Source organism: Heterocephalus glaber, unplaced genomic scaffold (genome assembly GCF_053883595.1).
Source record: "Heterocephalus glaber isolate CG9 unplaced genomic scaffold, H.glaber_assembly_v1.0 deba00001543, whole genome shotgun sequence".
NCBI classification, from domain to species: Eukaryota; Metazoa; Chordata; class Mammalia; order Rodentia; family Bathyergidae; genus Heterocephalus; species Heterocephalus glaber.
In genome coordinates, this window is record NW_028258336.1 from 3,556,720 (window position 1) to 3,574,556 (window position 17,837).

The following is a 17,837-nucleotide window of genomic DNA, read 5'->3' on the forward strand; positions in this document are numbered from 1 at the left end:
TGGGATTGTTTTTTAGCTAGGGTCTTACTGTGTATTTCAGGCTGGCCTTGAACTCACTGTGTAGTCTAGGCTGGCCCATGGGATCCTTCTTGCCTCAGCCTCCTGAGTGCTAGGATGACAAGCGTGTGCCACCATGCCCAACATTCACCTCTGATATTTCTTTGTTAACTTTTTTTTGTTGAGTTAATTTTTTTTTGTTGAGTTAATTTATTTGTAATAGTGGAGTATTGAGGTTGACAACTATAATTGTGATATATTTATCTGATCTTCTATGTCCAGTAGTGTTTGTTTTATCAACTTGGGTATACTTGTATTTGGTGGATATATTTACAACTATTACTCTTCCTGTTGAATTTTTCCCCTAACAGATATATAGTGACTTTGTCTATTTGCCTAAAAATAGGATAGCTAGTCTTGCTTGTTTTTAGGGTTCCATTATATGGCATATCATTTCCTATCCTTTGATTTTGTCTATGAATTTCTTTAATTCAGTGTTTCTTGTATGCAGCATACCACTGAATTTTTTTGATCAAATCTGCCAATCTATATTTTGATTAGAGAATTGAGACCATTCACATTGAGAGTTATTACTGAAAGGAATTGATATATTTACGCAATTGCATTATTTTCCTGTTGCTGGTCCATCCCCTTCCCTTTTGTTTAAATGCTCACCCTACTTGATGTATTCATTTCATTGGATAATTTGACATTCTTGGCTTCATTGTATGTTTGTAGTACATCTTGTTGGAACTTTTTGGAGAGATGGCTTGGTGGTGATGAATTTTTTAAAGTGCTCTTTGTCATGGAAAGACCTTATTTCTCGATCAATTTTGAAAGATAGTTTTGCAGTATATATCAGTCTGGGTTGGAAGGTTTTTGTTTGTTTTGTTTTGTTTTGTTTTTTAGGGCCTGAAACATTCCAACTTCTCAACTTTAAAGTTTGTGTTGAGAAGTCTGCTGTAATTCTAATGGGTTTTCCATTATACATGGTTTTTTGCTTTTATCTAACAGTTTTTTTGTTTTGTTTTGTTTTTGGTACTGGGGATCAAACTCAGGACCTTGCGCTTGCAGGCAGGAGGTGGAACCACTGAGCTAAATTCCAGGCCCTATCTAACAGTTTTTATGATTCTCTCCTTGTGTTGGACAGCTGAGATTTTGTCGCTGATGTATTGCATAGTAGTTCTTTTCTGATAATGGCTATTTACCTTGTTTACCTGTATATTATTCTTTCCCCATACTTAGAAAAGTTTTCTGCTATTATTTCTGTAAATAAATTGTTTTTAAAATGCTATTTGTGCCATTTTCCAATTTTTCACTACTCCAATTAATCTTAGGTTAGTCTTCTTTGTGTCATCTAGCAAGAGTTGGATCCATTTTCCACAACCGTGTGTATATGTGTGTGCCTGTAAATGCCTCTGAGTATGGTCACCAGCATCAGTTATATATTCTAGATATCACATTCTCTCCTAACATTGGCTGCTTCTGCTGCCTTAACTTTCAATGGAATTTTTATCCAGTGGGTTTCTATTTGGTACCTTTTCGTGAATATTAACTCTGTGCTAAACTGGTCATTCATGTTTTGTATCATTTTGGTTAGCTCAGGTTGCTTTTTATTAGTGTCTTCTTTAAGACCCCTGATTATTTTTTGTGTATTAAATCCACTATCTGTTTAGTTATAAGATCTGTGAGCTCTCCAAGCACTTTACTGATCTGGTTTTGTTGTTGTTGTTGTTTTGTTTCTAATTTTATCACATCATATAATTCAGTTGTTTGGCTTTTGATTTCCTTTCTATCAATGCCCTATGGATCAGCTTTGGGAGAGTTGGGAGTTTTTGGAGGAATTTTGTTGTCCTGTTTTCTCATGTTTCTATTGTGGGGTTTGGAGGGGGGTGTTGTTTTTGTTTTACTGAGGGTTGATTGAAGTGGAAAGACTTTGTTGCTAGCATTCACATTTCTTTAGTTAGTGTGTGCCTTCCAGTTATGCCCTCTAGGCATGGCTAACTATAGATCCTTCCCTTTGTCAAGATCCAACCACTTGGGCTGGGCATGGTGGCACACACCTGTAATCCCATCACTCAAAAGGTTGAGGCAGGAGGATTGCTAAAATTTCAAGGTCAGCCTAGGCTACATAGTGAGTTCAAGACCAGCCTGAACTATATAATGAGGAGACCTTGTCACACACACACACACACACACACACACACACACACACACCATACACAAATCTAACCTCTTCAAATTGGGAAAGGAGGGTACAGCAAAATTGGCCCAGGACATAGTTCTCTCGAAACAAACTGTAGTACATTTGATGACACAAAGACAAACCACATATTGGCATACAGTAAAAAACAATTAATAGCAACAACTATACCACCATTTGCAGAAGCAAAGAAAGCAGAAACAATAATAGAGTCAAAGACAAACCAGATATTGACATACCATAAAAACTAATGAAATATCATTGTACCATCCTTAGCAATAGAAAAGAGATCTGTAGGCCGAATCACCCTGCTGCAGACAGGCAGGTCTGCCCACACCCTACCGAGGTCCTAAGTCACGCAGAGGACGCCGAGTCAGCCCGCTGCAGACAGGCAGCCACCTGGTTCCACACTACAAAGACGCAGAGGACACCAGACCACCAGACCAAGGTACTGAGTCCCGCTTCTCCTGGCCCAAAGGCAGGGGCTTCTGAGCCACTGTCCCACTGCTCCTGGTCCAGAGGAAGGGGCTTCCCGGTCACCATCCCTCCCACTGCTCCCAGCCCAGAGGAAAGGGCTTTTGGGCCACCTTCTGTCCCGCTGTTCCTGGCCCAGAGGAAGGGGCTTCTGGGCCACCATCCCTCCCACCCCTCCCGGCTCAGAGTTAGGGGCTTCTGAGCTGCCATCCCACTGCTCCTGGTCCAGAGGAAGGGGCTTCCTAGCCACCATCCCTCCCGCTGCTCCCAGCCCACAGGAAAGGGCTTTTGGGTCACCATCCCTACCGCTGCTCCCAGCACCTGTCCCACCTCACCCAGCTCAGAGGAGGTAATCCGTGCAGGCGTTAACAGCCCCCTGGCCCAGTGGAAATGAGAAAACATGTAAATAAGTCTCAAAACCAGACTTCCAGATCACCTACAGCAACCCCAAAAGGAAATGAGATGGAACACTCTGATACTCAACCACCTGGACCCACTGAACTGGAAACAAAAGGGGATCTGGAAAAAATGAAATCAGAAATAATTTCTCAGATAACAGGAGAAATTGTGCCCCTAGTGCAAGACATGATTAATAAATCTGGAGAGGAGTTCAGGAATATGATGGAATCCCAACATGAGAAACAAATGGAATCCATAAAACAGATGCAAATAGATTTCCAGGACATGAAAAACTCCATTGAAAGTCTACATAGCAGAATGAGCCAATGTGAGGACAGAATTTCAGATAGAGAAGATAAGATTGCAATTAGTGACCAGGAAAAGAAAAATTGCTTCAAAATTATAAGGGAACATGAGAAATCAATCCAGCAGCTGCTAGATGATGCAAAGAAGAATAACATAAGACTGATTGGGCTCAGTGAAGAAACAGGAGAGAGTGCAGATGACATAAAAAAATCTCTTCACAGAAATAATGGCAGAAAACTTCCCAAGCAGGGGAAAAGAGCTTGACATACAGATAAGTGAGGCATATAGGACTCCAAATAGCCTTGATCAAAAAAAAAATCTACACATAGGCATATAATTGTTAAAATTCCAGAAACACAACAGAAGAACAAAGTTCTCCAAGAAGTCAGAGAAAAGAAACAAATCACATACAAAGGAAAGCCCATCAGAATCACAGCAGACTTCTCAACACAAACCATCAAGGCAAGAAGAGCTTGGAGTGACATATTCCAAGCCCTAAAAGAAAACAGCCTCCAACCCAGATTGATGTACCCTGCAAAACTATCTTTCAAAATGGATGGAGAAATAAGATACTTTCATGACAAAGAGCACCTTCGGAACCTCGTGAATACCAAACCAGCACTCCAAAGAATTTTACACAATAGCCTAGGAACAGACATTGAGGATCACAACCCCAGGAAGCAAAGCAGAATGTACCCATCTGGCATGACAAATTAAATGTAAAGGGGGAGAACCCAACAAAAAGAAAAAGTCATGACAATGACAAGTCAATACGTTTCAGTTATAACCATCAATGTTAATGGTCTCAATTCACCAATCAAAAGAAATAGACTGGCAGAATGGGTCAAGAAGCAAAATCCAACAATATGCTGCATATAAGAAACACACTTAATTCAAAAGGAAACTCATAGACTGAAAGTGAAAGGGTGGAAAACAATACTCCATGCGACAGGAACCCCAAAAAAAGCAGGAGTAGCTATCCTCCTGGCAGATCAAGTAGATTTCAAACCAACACTGATTAAGAGAGACGAAGAAGGACACTACATCCTTGTAAAGGGAAGAATCCAAGAGGAAGAGATGACAATCATAAATATCTATGCACCAAACACTAGTGCACCCAACTATATAAAACAAATACTAATGGACATGAAAAGTCATATGTGCACTAATACAATTGTAGTGGGGGACCTCAACACCCCACTGTCACAAATAGATAGATCAATTAGACTAAAAATAAGTAATGAAATACTAGAACTCAATCCAACTCTTGAACAAATGAACTTAACAGATGTTTACAGAGTGTTCCACCCCACAAAATCAGAATACACATTCTTCTCAGCTGCACATGGGTCATTCTCCAAAATAGACCACATACTCACACATAGAACATGTTTAAGTAAGTGCAAAGGAATTGAAGTTATCCCCTGTATATTATCAGACCATAGTGTGATGAAATTGGAGATCCATAGCAAAAGAAACTCAAAAAATTTCATAATCATGTGGAAATTGAACAACACACTTCTGAATAACCAATGGGTCACAGAGGAAATTAAAGAAGAAATCAGACAGTTCCTTCAATTAAATGACAATGACAATACAACATATCAGAATCTATGGGACACAATGAAAGCAGTCTTACGAGGGAAATTCATAGCAGTGAATACACATATTAGGAAAACAGAAAGATCCCAATTAAACAACCTGATGCTGAACCTCAAGCTTCTAGAAAAAGAAGAGCAGGACAACTCCAAAGCTCATACAAGGGAGGAAATTATAAAGATCAGAGGAGAAATCAATGCAATGGAGACTAAGAGAACGATACAAAAAATCAATGAAGCCAAGAGGTGGTTCTTCAAAAGAATCAACAAAATTCACAGACCTTTAGCCAACCTTGTCAGAAAAAGGAAAGAAAAGGCCCAAATCCATGCAATTAGGAATGAAAAGGGTGAAATCACAACAGACCCAGCAGAAATCCAGAGGATCATCAATACCTACTTCCAGAACCTATACGCCAATAAGATGGACAACACAGAAGAAATGGACAGATTCCTAGATACATATGAATTACCAAAGTTGAATGAAGAAGACCTAAAAATTCTGAACAACCCAATATCAACCAATGAAATTGAAAATGTAATTAAAAACTTATCAACTAAGAAAAGCCCTGGCCCTGATGGCTTCACTGCTGAATTCTACAAGACATTTAGAGGAACTGCTGCCACTCCTGTTTAAACTCTTCAATGAAATTGAAAGGGAAGCAATACTCCCAAATTCATTCTTGGAAGCAAGCATCACCTTGATCCCCAAAGCAGAGAAAGACCCAATTGAAAAAGAGAACTATAGGCCAATCTCACCAATGAACATAGATGCAAAAATCCTTAATAAGATAATGGCAAATAGAATGCAGAAGATCATCAAGAAGATCATACACCCTGATCAAGTGGGATTCATCCCAGGGATGCAGGGATGGTTCAATATATGCAAATCAATCAATGTAATACACTATATCAATAGAGCCAAGGACAAAAACCATATGATTATCTCCATAGATGCAGAAAAAGCATTTGACAAACTCCAACATGCATTTATGATAAAAACCCTACAAAAACTTGGAATAGATGGTCTCTACCTCAAACTGATAGAAGCCATCTATGAAAAACCAACAGCCAATATCATACTAAATGGTCAAAAACTGAAATCCTTCACACTCAAATCAGGAACAAGACAAGGATGTCCACTATCACCACTCTTGTTCAATATAGTTCTGGAAACATTAGCCATGGCAATTAGACAAGAGAAAGAAATAAAAGGAATAAAGATAGGAAATGAAGAAGTCAAATTGTCATTATTTGCAGATGACATGATACTCTATATAGAAGACCCCAAGAACTCCACCAAAAGTCTTCTAGACTTAATAACCAAATTCAGTCAAGAAGCTGGTTACAAGGTTAACACACAAAAATCAATAGCTTTCCTCTACACCAATGACAGACTCACTGAGAGAGAAATAGGGCAAATAATTCCTTTCACAATAGCATCCAAAAAACTGAAATACCTAGGAATCATTCTAACCAAAGAAATCAAAGACCTCTTCTCTGAAAACTATGGCACTCTGAAAAGAGAGATTGCAGATGCTATCAGAAAATGGACAGACATCCCCTGCTCCTGGGTAGGAAGGATTAATAGAGTGAAAATGGCCATACTTCCAAAACTGCTATATAGATTTAATGCAATTCCAATTGAGATCCCAGCAGCATACTTCATAGACCTTGAGAAGACAATCCAAAAATTCATTTGGAACAAGAAGAGACCCAGAAGAGCAAAATCAATTCTAGGTAACAGAGACATGGCAGGGGGGTATCACAATCCCCAACCTGCAACTATACTACAAAGCTACTGTGATAAAAACAGCATGGTACTGGCAAAGAAACAGACTTGAGGACCAGTGGAACAGATTAGAAGATGCACAAAGAACACCAGACACACTCAGCCATCTCATCTTCGATAAAGGAGCCAAACACCCTCACTGGAGGAAAGATAGCCTCTTTAATAAATGGTGCTGGAAAAACTGGGCTTCAACATGCCAAAGATTAAAACTAGACCTGTATCTCTCACCATGCACTAAACTAAAATCAAAATGGATTAAAGATCTAAATATTAAAATAGAAACTCTGAATCAGTTGGAACAGAGGTTAGGTAAAACCCTTGAAGACATCGGTGTAGGAAAAGATTTTATGAGCAAAACCTCAGTTGCCCGTGAACTAGCACAAACAATCAACAAGTGGGATCTCTTCTTATTAAAAGGCTTCTGCACAGCAAGAGAAACCACCAGCAGTGTGAAGAGACAACCCACAATGTGGGAAAAAATCTTCACCTGCTCTTCCTCAGACAAAGGTCTACTATCTCGAATCTATAAAGAACTTAAAAAGATCAGACCTCCCAAATTTAAAGACCCAATCCAAAAATGGGCATCTGAAATGAACAGACATTTCTCACACAAAGAAGTACAAATAGCAAATAAATTCATGAAACAATGTTCAACATCACTGGTCATTCGAGAGATGCAAATGAAAACAATGCTGAGATTGCACTTCACTCCAGAAAGAATGGCTGCTATCATGAAATCAACCAATAACAAATGCTGGCAGGGCTGTGGAGAAAGAGGAACCCTGTTCCATTGCTGGTGGGAGTGTAGACTGGTGCAACCACTGTGGACATCAGTATGGAGATACCTCAAAGAACTAGGACTGGAAGTCCCATTTGACCCCGCTATTCCACTGCTGGGGATCTTCCCCAAAGAATTAAAAGAATCACACCACAGTGATATATGTGCACCCATGTTCATAGCAGCACAGTTTGTAATAGCTAAAACTTGGAAACAGCCCAAATGCCCATCAACTGGAGACTGGATAAAGAAAATGTGGTTTTTTCATAAAATGGAGTACTACTCAGCCATAAAAAATGAGAAATTAGAGACATTTATAGCTAAGTGGATGCACATTGAGGAGATACTCTTAAGTGAATTAAATAGGACACACATGAATAAATTCTGAATAGTTTCTCTGGTGTGAGAAACTGAAAGTGTAAATAAGGACTAAATGTATAATAGGTAATGTGAAATAGGAAGAAAAGGGGCAAAGGGGAAGGAAGTGGGAGGGCTAGAGGAAAGGATAGAAGGGAATGGGATTAATATGAGAAAATGGAAAAATAGCAACAAAATCTTTGTAAATAGGGAGGAATGGAGGAGTTGAAGGGAGGGCTGGGCAAGGGTGAAAAATAAGAGCCAAGAGAGACTATGTAAAGGTGCAAATTTCCAATGATGAATGTCATTACATTGTATACCTAAAATGTCCCAATGATTAGAATGGATAATCGATAATGTGAAATAGGAAGAAAAGGTCCAAAGGGGTAGGGGTAGTGGGAGGGGCAGGGGAAAGGAAAGAAGGGAAAGGAAAAATGATGAGAAATGGAAAAGCGGAAATAAAGTCTTTGTAAATAGGGAAGGGTGAAGGGGGTGAAGGGAGGGCTAGGAATGGGGAAAAAATAAGAACCAAGATGCATTATGTAAAGGTACAATTCCCAATGAGAAATGTAATTGTGTTGTATACCTACAATGTACCAATAAAAGAATTTAATATTAAAAGAAAAAAAGAAAAAATAGGAAAAGAGATCTGTAATAATCTAAAGGCAAACCAAATATATACATGCAGTAAATATGTATTAAATGCAACAACTATAGCACCACTAGCAATAGAAAAGCATTAAATAAGAATAGCAAGTAAAAAAGTCTATGAATTAGTAAAGCTTAAGAGTAATAGTAATAAAAATGGAGGAGGTGGGGAAGGGAAAAATAAGAGAAGAAAAATTTGAAAAATAAATAAAAGGAAGGTGATGAGGAAAAGTAAGACAGAAGATCCAATTAAGGAATAAAAGAAAACAAATAGGATTCCATAAAAGTAATAGAAAAAAAGAAGAAAGAAATGAGCAATAGAGAGAAATAAAAAATAGAAAAAAACCCACCTTATTTAAAAAATTAATGAAGAAAAATAAGTCCAAAAAATTCCTCTTTGTGTTTGAGTAAGTGTTTCTTTCCAGGGCCCACACCATGTATGAGGGAGGGCTTGTGAGTATCCACTAAGTCCTATTTTGTTTCCTCACTCTTTTATGTGGAAATTCTGTCTTTTACCTTTCCTGCTGGATGTAGTCAGATAATGGTGTCTACCCTAGGGCTATAATGAGCCCAGCCACTCCCAATTTCCATGTCTACTCTGTGTCCAAAGCCATGGCTTCTTCCATATAGGTTTACAGCCTACGGGTTTGTGAGGAATCCCTCCTCTGTTCTTACACCTATGTCTAAGACAACCATTGAAGCTGAGGCATTTCTTGATCATGTTCACAGACGATAATAGCAAACAGACCACTGAGGTGCTGGATACAGGCAGTGGGATAGAAGGGTTAAACATTCACTAGATTTAATGCCAGCACCTTCACACCCAGCCCCTCTGAAAGCCATCCACAACTGGCCAGGCTTCTCAACATGGAAGGTGAGACACCTCTCCCATGTACTTTTTGGACTGAGCTTAACTATGCATGGTTAAAGCATCTTCTTGACTCTCTCTTGTAGCTATCTCTCACCCAGTCAGTGTGAAATGGTGACCTCCAGAATCCTGAATTGTAGTTGTTCAGTGACTTTTGATTCCTGGAATACCTGAGTCTTAAACAATTTTAAGAAATCTCTCATGATTGATAACCAAAATCCTGTATTCTATGTGTGATATTATGTCCTCACAGTGGCTCATTCTGCTGTGTATACTTTCAATGGAGTTTTTAATCTTCTGGATATCTGTTTGAATCTGCTTCATAGATTCCATTTCTTTCCTATGCTGAGCATTCATGGTTTCCATTTCTTTCCTATGCTGGGCGTTCATGGTTTCCATTTTGTTCCCGAGCTCCTCTATTTTATCTGTATCTGCTCTAGGGTCACTGAGCATGTCTTTCATTCTGGTCACCATCTCTGTAGTTATCTGGGAAATTATTTCTCCTTTGATTTTTTTTTTAGAGCCTCATTCATCTGCTTTTTTATTTCTGAAGTTACCACTTCAGAGAGTCCAGGTGGGTGGCTTTCAGATTGTTCCACCTCATTGCCCAGGGGTTTGCCTTTGGTGAGCTGAAAGTCTGGGGAGGTTGTGTTTTGTTTAGGTGTCTTCTCATTTTCTATTTTTTTAAGTTAGATTCCTGGGTTGATACTTGTAAATTGCTTATGGTGAGTACCTTTACTGCCAGTATTCAGAACACTTAGCAAATGACTACTTCTCAGAAGTGTCTTACAGGTGTAGCTGGCTTTTGGGTTTTGAGTCTGTTGCAAGATCCTACCTACCTCTTTAATTTATTGGAGATGAGAAATTTCTGTCTACTTGCCCAGCTACCAGTTCTTTGGCATTGGCCTATAGGTTTTGTTTTGTTTTGTTTTTAAGACCCTTAGGCAATCTGTCTTGGTATACCAGGAGGAACAAATGATTGGCACAATTATGTCACCTTGGCTAAAGTAGTACAATCAACAATAACAAAAGGATCAAATACAGCCTGGAAAATGACAAATTGTGGTAACTATTAATTTGCTACCTTTAACCATATGAACTATATTTGTGGTTATATAATGAAATTTAGAATGAATCTGAAAACTGTACATAATATATAACCCCTTATTATGGCAATTTTACCCTAAAAGGAGAAGATTTAAAAGGGGTTAGGGAGTAAAAAACAGAAATAGAAGAAGAGGAAGAGCTCAGAAGCAAAGCTGGAGGACAAACTTTAGGAAGATGGTGGAGAAGACTAGTGGGGAAAAAGAAAAGGAAAAAATAAAAACAAGAACAAAACAGAACAACAACAACAAAAACCCTAGAAACCATGTTCAAACTATCAAGAAAAAACAAAACAAGAACTAGAAACCAAGGCAAAAAGAAAGAAAAAGAAAAGGAAAAAAAAGGAAAAAAACCATCCAGTTAAAGGCATGTCTCTGTTGTCATTGGTAGGTAATGTGGGCAAACAGAGTCCAGAGCCAAAGTGATTAATACCAGCAAGCCACCTGCACCTTCACAGTGGGGTTGTGGATACTCCAGGCAACCTACCCCTTTTAGTTCCTTTGACGTTGAGGCGGGTTTCTGGCTTTGAGGCTGGAACTGGATTCCTTGAGCCTACAACAGTCTATGTGTCTCCTACTGGTTTGAACTTTGCTCCTCAACCTCCTGCTGACTTGAATTCAGGACCCCCACTGAGCCACTGGGCACTAGGAGGCACTAGATGGGGTCAGTCTGTAGCTGCTCTGAGTTCTGAGCTCAGTAGACCCCTCTCCAAGATGGCTACCAGCCAGTTACACTCTCCTGGGTAAGGTCTGAACCTAGATAACTCACCAGCTGCTGCAGTCTGCTAAGTCCACTGCTCCATTCCACTGGTGCGTTTCTCCATGGAGGCCTCTGTGATCACCAGTAGTTGTCGTGCGTGTGCAGGTTCGGCCAGACTGTCTCTCACTGAATGTCTGGGCTCTCAGGGAGAGTGCTGCTTGCTAGATATCTGCTCTTCATTGAAGTCTCTCTCTTTACTCTCCAGTTCTCACCTCAGATCCTTCCAAGATCCCAGAGATTCAGTTTCCTCCTTCTCCTCGCACTGCTGTATTCCAGTATCAGGAAACCAAATCTCAGAGAAGCTCTTTCTCTGCTGCTTACCGCTCTGCCATCTTCCCAGAGGTCCTCTGAGTCCTAAACGATTAACCCCTTCCCAAAATGGCTTCCAATTAATCACTTTTAAATATGGCAGGTAGGGCTGGAGATTTAGCTCAGTAGCACCACACCTGCCTTTGCAAGCACAATGTCCTGAGTTCAATTCCTAGTACCAAAAAAAAAAAGCTTAAATATGGCAGGTGCTACAACAGATTACTTCTCCATCTCTAGCCTGCCATGAAGAATTACTTTCAGATAAAAACTTGCTGTTTTTGCAATTTACAATAGCATTGAGCTTTACTTGGGGCTATCACTGGCAGTCTGGTCTGTTGTTTTCCCTTGGGGCTGCCTATCTTCTCTGGGCTTACTTTGTATTTGTAGTCCCCCTTTCTGGGAGCCAGGATTAACATTCAAACCTAGTTTCTTCTTTTCTTTGTTTTGTCTTCAGATTCTCCAGCTTCTCTTGATTTCTAGTTTTCCTGTTGGATCTTATTTAATTTCCACAGCTTTTCTTCCTTTTCTCTTCCCTAAGTTGTTTTCCAGATGTCACCCGTCCAGATCCTGCATAGATTTTGATATGCTGCCAGATTCTATGCTGCCAGATTCTATGCTGCCATCTTCTCTCCTCCTTGGGAGGGTGTTTATTTCTAAGAATTTATCATTTTTCTAGGTTGTCCAATTTTTTTGGTATACAACTGTTTCAAAGTAGTCTTATAATTATTTTTGTTTCTGTGATATCAGATTTAATGTTCCCTATTTCATTACTATTTTCAGCTATTTGAATCTTCTCTTTTTTCCTCCCATAGTTAGTCTAGCTAATAGTTTATCAATTTTGATCTTTAAAAAAAATCAACTCTAATCTCACTGCTTTCTTCAGTTGTTTTTCTTTTGTTGTTGTTGTTGTTGTTGACATATATTTATTTTTTAACAATGCTCTTTTGGCTTAGGAAATTTTGGAGCTCAATTAGTAAACTTGTAAATTTCTTTTCTCTGATTGGCATTTGAAGATCTTTTGAATCCACATTTTAGTGAGCAAACTGTTGGTTTTGGGCCAGGGATTTAACTCAGTGGGAGCTCGCCTGCCTTGTAAGTGCAAGGTCCTGAGTTCAATCCCTGGTACGAAAAAAACCAACCAACCAACCAACAAACGAAAGAATGTTGGTTTTTCCATTCCTATAGGCTGGGTTTGATCCCACCAAATCTAAGAATTGAGTTGTATATTTCATTTCTCTGTATGTCAGTTTCTACTCGCATAAAATGTAGATGACAATAGGATTATCTGATGTATTAAATAAAATCTGATGGGGTTTTTTGTTTGTTTAAAAAAGCAAACAAACTTGATCAATGCCACTTTCTTACTTTCCTATACCTTTTCTTCCAGAGCCTGAAATCCTGAACTGAATATACCCCAAGAAGGCTCCTCAGTCTGTCTTGGTTGCAGAAGTGATATGGTGCCAGAAATCAGAAACCAGCATTACATCGTGATGGCAGTCAACAATCTTCTTCTTTTTCTGCCTCATATTTTTGGATCTTTTTATCTCTGGGAATGGGAATCTCCTAGGGCTTCTTTTTGTCTTTCTTTTCTTGCAGCATAAGATGACAAGGCTCAGGAAACCAGGAACATAATGCCTTAGGGGTTGCCATGTAGGAGCTGTCAGGATAATAATTTTGGGGGCCTGTGTGAATAATGAGAGGAATCAGAGAAAGCTCAGTGGATTCCAAGCTGGCCAAGTCCTAGAGCAGTGTTGGCAATCCTTTTAGAGACAAGTGTCCAACTGCAACCCCAAATCCACCTATTTATAGCAAATGCCAACAATGCAAAACCTGAGTACTGAGGTTACAGTTTAGAAAAAATAACTCATACATTAACAACTTTTGTTGTAAAAGAAAAACAAGATGTGTGCCATAGATTTGCCACTGCTGGCCTAGAGTAAACACTGTACCTGTCTTTTTGAGCAGCTTTTTATTTCTTTAAAGGACCTACTGCCTACAAGTGTAGGTGAGCTCTGTGCATGGCTAAAACCACACTCATGGACTTTTGAGGGGAACAGTTTTTTCCTTTTGTGTTTGAAGGAAGTTGACAGCTTTTGACTTCATTGTCCTCATGCTCCAGGATGAAATTAGATAAAAGATCTGCCTTGTTGGTTTGTAGCAGGAAAACTTAATCTGACTGGATGTAAGCAGTGATATTATAGAATGCTACCAGTTCTTCTATCAAAGTCGCTGGAAAAAATGCTAGAAAGTTACTCTTGTTTTAGCTGGAGAAGCAGTCTGCTAATTGGAAAGTATAGCTTCCTAACTTTCCTTTTAGCTTTAGATGTAGTGACTCATAACTATCAGCAGCTCACAAACATGTCGCATACCTTCTTAGCGCTTCTCTTGGTTCTTGGGTACCCAGTGGTCTCAGAATCAGACAGGCTGGTGCAGAGATTATAGCTCTCCTGGAACCCATAGTCACCCCACCTTTCTGAGTTTTAGTTCTCTCAAGTGTTGAATGGTGACATTAATAACCATTTCATGAGATTGTTATGCTGATAATCCTTTAGCATTGCACCAAACCCCTAAAAGCACTTGGGAGGTAATAACTATCTCTTTATTTATGGATTTTTTTGCACACAATAGCTGTATATGTCTTAATTAAAATTATTTCTCCCCCTTTAAAAAATTAATATTTTTCAGAATATCCAAGAGTAAAAAGGTCTTCACAAAGAACCCACCTGCCTTTCCCTCAGTTATCTTTCCTTGGGTGCCTTGGGTAAACATTTGACTTTCTGTATTTGGAAATGGAGGAAGTGAGATTGCCTCTTGTGAGTTAACACATTGGATCACAGTAAGATAGATACGCAGCTGAAGAAGACATCATTCCCAGGTGGACAAGCCTCCACAGTCAACTAATTGAATACTTTTCCATCACAAAAGGATGTGTCCATCAAAGAAGGAACTGTTTAACTCTGAAGCAAAAAGATATTAGTGTACTGGAACCACATGTCAACAGGATTTATCCCAGCATGAGAGAAGAGGGAGGCTTAACCAGTGACTGGAAGAGTTCTTGTCCAATGGGGCAGCAAGTAGAGCACACCCCTTTTAGATGTCTCAAGGGTCAGCTTCAGTTGTTTTTCTATTATCTGTTTCATTTATTACTCCTCTAATGTTTAGCATTTTTCTTCTGCCAACTTGGGGTTTAATTTGTTCTTTTTCTTGTTACTTGATCTATAAGGTTAGATTGTTGATTGAGATATTTCTTTAATGTAAGCATTTACATGTATGATCTTCTCTCAATTCTGCTTTTTTTGTATCCCATATGTTTGAACCATTGCTTTACAAATGTGTTAAATTCCCCACATTTGTGAATTTTTCAGTTGTTAAATCTTAGTTTCACTTCAATGTAGTCAGAGAATAGTATGATTTCAATCTTAAATTTATTATGACATTTTGGAGGGCTCTAATATGTCATCTATGTGGAGAATGCACAGCACTTTGTAAGTTCTGTCTCAGACACTTAATACGGAACTATGGACACCAGAGAAATCTTTTTTATTTTTTTTTGGTACCGGGGATCGAACTTGGGTACTTGCACTTGCAGGGCAGGGAGCAGAACCACTGAGCTAAATCCCTGGTCTGAGAAATCTTATTACTTTTATTATCTTTCTTTTTATTTGTTTGTTTGATTTATTATTTCTTCCTGGTTGTTTTTTGTTTTTTGTTGTTGTTGTTTAGGTTTTATACCATTATCGTTGTTCTGTCCTATTCATCTTATTTCTCCCTTTCCTCAACTATCTCTCTTGATTCTATGATATCTTCATGATAGCGTACAGTGTTTTCTGTCTTTGCTTTGCTGCAAAATTCTTTTGCTTTCTCCTTTACTCTGTCTCTCCTGCCCTCTTCTCCAGTTTCCCAAAGACAAGGTGGTCATGCTTCTCCCTCCAGCCTTGCTTCCACTATATTTCTTCAATTATCTCTCTGTTTTGTTCCCTATCCCTCTTTTTTTTTTTTTTCCAGTACTGCAGATCGAATTCAGGACCTTATGCTTGCAAGGCAGGTGTGGTGCCACTGAGCTAAATCCCCGGCCCTGTTCCCTATCCCTTTTAAATCCCCTTACACACACAAGGTAAAATCACTCTACTAAGGAGAAACTCATTGCATACAAGTTCCTGGTTTATGATGAATTTTGTTATATAAAGGTAGAGCTTGCTCATATGGTTAAAGGAACCAAACTAATAGTTACAGTTACCACAGCTTGTAAGCTGCAACGCTGTGCTTGATGCTATTGTTATTGCTAGCTACTATTTTAGCCAGGATATCATACCTGTTATAATGAATTGTTCTCCCATGTATATAAACACTGTACTTGTCTAAGGTCAGAACTATCACCATAGTCCAGTATCAAAGGACTGGGTGCTGAATTAAATAGATATCAACATCTTATCCTTGACAGATTGAGAAGGTAGGATCTCCGGATAAACACAAAGACCAAGAACCACCTACAACTAGAAGACATCTATGAGGAATAGACATTTCCTAGAGAAACCTTGATACTAGTAATAAAGCTATCTACCATAAGAAATCTACAAGCAACAACTCAGAAAACAAAACAAAATAGAAAATAGAATATAGGAAATGACAAGATGTAGAAGCAAAATGCAACCCCAGACATCCAGCCACCCAGGACAAGTCCAGGGGACAAGACAGAAGAATTTGGAAACTACCCACCTAAACTTTTTGAACTGATATAGCAGGAGAAGTAAAAAAAAAAACAACAAACAACAACAACAACAAAAAACAGATGGATGAGGCTATAGAGAAAATAATCTTTCAGGTTAAAAAAGAAATGGCAATCAAAATAAAGGATATGCTCAATGAATGTAAACACAGATTTAAAAAATAGAGGAGTGGGGTCAGGGATTTAGCTCAGTGGTTTCGCCACCTGCTGCACAGGCACAAGGACCTGAGTTCAATCGCCAGTACCAAAAATTAAAAATTAAAAAAATAAAAATAAAAATAAAATAAAATAAAAATAAAAAAATAGAAGAGCTTAAGAAAATGATGGAAACCATAAATGCCCAACATAGGAAAGAAATGGAATCCATGAAATAGATTCAAGCAGATATTCAGATTAAAAACACTATTGAAAGTATACACAATTGTTTGTACCAAGGTTAGGATAGAATATCTCATCTAGAAGACAAGATTGAGGTTACTGACCATGAAAAGAGATTTTTTAAAAACAACAAAGGACCATGAAAAATCAATACAACATTTGCAAGATAATGCAAAGAAAAACAATATAAGAGTGATGAGAATCAATAAAAAAGCCAGAGAAAGCTCAAATGCCATTAAAAAAAAAAAAAAAGAAAACCTTGGTCACAAAAGTAATGGCAGAAAACTTTCCAAACATGAAAAAAGAATTTCACATACAAATAAGTGAAGCATATAGAACTCTAAATAGCCATGACCAAAATAAATTTACAAGAAGGCATAAAATAATTAAGATTCCAGAAATTCAGGACAAAAACAAATGTTAAAAGCAGTTAGAGAAAAGAGACAAATCACCTATAAAGGAAAGCCCATCAGAATCACAGCAGACTTCTCAATACAAACTTTCAAGTCAAGGAGAGCTTGGAGTGAAGTATTTCAAGCCCTAAAGGAAAACAACCTCCTAACCAGACTGATGTATCCTGCAAAACTATCCTTCAAAATTGATGGTGAAATGTAAATTCTTGGGCCCTAGCCTAGATGTACTGAATTAAAAGTCATTTGGGCAGGGATCAACAAGCCTTTCAGGTAATTCTTACATGTGCTGAAGTTTGAGAGTCACTGCTGTAAGATGTTCATATATATATAATTTAATGTATGAAAGTAATGTGATTACATAAAAAATACAGAAAATTTTAATGGAAGATGATGGGTGTTCATTATAAAATTTACAAATTTTCTGGGAAAAAAAAAACTGGTATAGATGGAGAGGCAGATAATAAGACCAAAAGAACACTTCACAGAACTCAGAAATTGAGTTCAGGCATGGGTACTTGATATATAATGAAGTTTTCATTTATAAATTAATAGGAAAAACTAAGCCTGTTCAGTTGATATAAAGAAAACATGGAGCTGTTTCCTAATTTATGCAATATGCAAAGGTGGACTCAAGATCTAAATGGAGTTTTGTTTTCTTGTGGTTCTGGGGATTTAACCCAGGGCCTCATGCCTGCTAGACATGAGGTACTCTATGATAAGACATATCCTCA

At 38.4% G+C, this 17,837-nt stretch overlaps 1 long non-coding RNA gene across 1 annotated transcript in view; it reads left to right on the plus strand.

Annotated features, from left to right (window-relative positions):
- LOC147824427 (uncharacterized) overlaps positions 1-16,964 on the plus strand; it is a 73,739-nt gene extending 56,775 nt beyond the window's left edge. The window contains exons 3-4 of the long non-coding RNA XR_015442347.1: positions 2,477-2,648; positions 12,977-16,964. This is a non-coding gene — a long non-coding RNA (uncharacterized LOC147824427). The remainder of the gene's footprint in view (positions 1-2,476; positions 2,649-12,976) is intronic.
- Positions 16,965-17,837: the final 873 nt, after the last annotated feature.